The following is a 2,365-nucleotide window of genomic DNA, read 5'->3' as shown; positions in this document are numbered from 1 at the left end:
GATGAAGGTTCTCCTCCCTGCAGAACAACTAGACTGTGATTAGTGAGGCTCTAAAACTGGACTAAATGAAATCCCACTGTATGCACCGCCCCCCCTCCCCCTTTTGAGTTTTTCTATGATGAAACGTTCCTGTTTTCAGAGGTTACCTCATGGCTCCAAACAGACCTGCTCTGTCACTGAGTGACGGGATCTGTGGGGGGGCTAAAGGTGAGAGCCACACCTCAGCAGGCCTCTGAAGGAAGCCAGAGAAAAAAAACACCAACCCGGATTTCCTGTTTCCTCCCCTCTCACCCCCCCACGCCACAGTGGGTGTGTTGCTCCTGATGGGGAAACTCTTTATGCAACATATCTGGCTTAATGAACCATTATTGTAGAACAGTTAGCAGGTCAGACTGCACGCTAAGAACCAGAGTTTGAACTAGGGCTGCAACTTTTGATAATTGATTAATCTATCGATTATTTTTTCAATTTTAAATCAGATAGTGAAAGGTCCTTAAAGATTTTTTACAGAATTAGACCAGGTGAATCTAAAACATTTGGATAAAAACCTTTATCTTAAAGGTTTAAAGCTTAAAGACCCGCCCGCTCCACTTTAAAAAAAATAATGTGCATGCTCTTGCATGCATGAGCCCATTTCTGCATGCCCTGTTTAAAATCCTAAAATGATCACTGCTTTTTGCACAGTTGGTCATGTAACTCCTCCATCTCCTGCGCCATCTTTCTTATTAGTCAGTTACTGTCAGTTAGCAACAGCCTATGGCAGCAGCGGGCCGCTGTGACAGCAAATCCCACTATGCTTTTCGAGGAGAGCTCTCCACGCAAAGCATTCTGGGATATTTCTGCCTCTTCTGGAGCATTTCTTTTTTTCACATAAACTTCGTAGACACTTTTTCTCTTATGACCCTCTGCCATTTTTAAAGAACCGCAGTGAGAAAGGTGAGCTTCAATGACTGTCTGAAAGCGTAGATCACCACATATATACGCCTGAAAGCGTGCATGTGCAGAAACGGATAGCTAACGGGACGAACACGTAGGACGGCCTTATGTAAACATATCACCAGAATGATTGACAATTAGGAGGACCACTTATTTAGATGATCCACACGGAAATAAAAGATCGTCATCTATACCTTGAAATTAAAAATATTCATATATTTTTGCTGCTCTAAGCTAAAGGGATGTTTTAGAGTCTCTATCCTTCACTTGATGATTAATCGATTACTGAAATAGTTGACGATTGTTTCAGATCACAGACTGATCTCAGATACTGCAGACTTCAACTCCAATGCATGTTAACTCATGTCATTTCTAAAAAGGAAATGAGTCATGTGACCTGGGTCACACCCCCCCCATCCCAACCCCCCGGCCTGCTGCAGCTGACCTCACCCTGCAGAGGGAGGGAAGTTCAGCACAAATGCTGATTGCTCAAACGTCCTCAAGGGTTAGTCTTATCAGGAAAGGAGGGCAGTAAGGGCGTGGCTCATCCATCATTGGGGGGTGGGGGCCCAGTTTCATTCACTTGATTGATTCTTAAACCTGGATCCATGACATCACAGCATTCTGGAGCAGCATCAGCAGCTGGGTTAAAAGTTATGCCCATAGTTTGCATAAACTCCTCTGCAGGTCCAGAGTTTAGCGGCAACAGAATTTACTGTAGATCCCCAGAGAAAAAGAGACAACTTTAGATGCTTACAGCATCAAATACCAAACCTGTTAATCATTCTAGGTTCTGAGCGCTTAAATAAAGTGCTATGAGTTCTGTTCTCCCTCTGTGGTGAAAGATACAAGCATAAAGAGATAAGCACTGGAGTGATGAACGCAGAGATTCCTACATAGATGCTGAACACTCAGCAGTGCGTGTGTTCAATGATGAATCCAGGCTGGCGCTCGGGTGCAGAGACCTAGCGGCGCAGGCTGTGCAACTCAAGGCCAGGAAGTTTCCATCCAGCCCTCCACACACACACTCAGAGTTTTCATGCATTCCTCAGATTCCACATCTGAAGCCTTTCTGTGGGTCTCAGTGCAAAAAGGCTCCTAAAGGCAGACGGGATGATTGGCCTGCAACTTCTGGGGTCCAACTCTGAGAAACAAGCTGATTTTAGCCTTAAAGATGGATTCTTTATCGTAGTGAAATATCACAGCATCATCAGTCAAAAAGCCTTGAGTTACTACAGCCTGGAAGCTACTCCTGTTTTCTTCAAAATGGACTGCTTCCAGTTCACCTCGGTTCTTTCCAGGTTACTTAAAGTCAACAGGCAGAATCAGAGGGACCACTGCATTTTTTGCAGTTACCAAAGGGTTACTTATAGAAGATTTTTTTCAGAATTTAAGGTGAAACTAAAATGTTTCCACTTGTGGAGTTCTG

The sequence above is a fragment of the Cyprinodon variegatus genome, unplaced genomic scaffold (genome assembly GCF_000732505.1).
Source record: "Cyprinodon variegatus isolate N-32 unplaced genomic scaffold, C_variegatus-1.0 Scaffold1228, whole genome shotgun sequence".
Lineage (NCBI taxonomy): Eukaryota > Metazoa > Chordata > Actinopteri > Cyprinodontiformes > Cyprinodontidae > Cyprinodon > Cyprinodon variegatus.
This window is presented reverse-complemented; position numbering follows the sequence as displayed.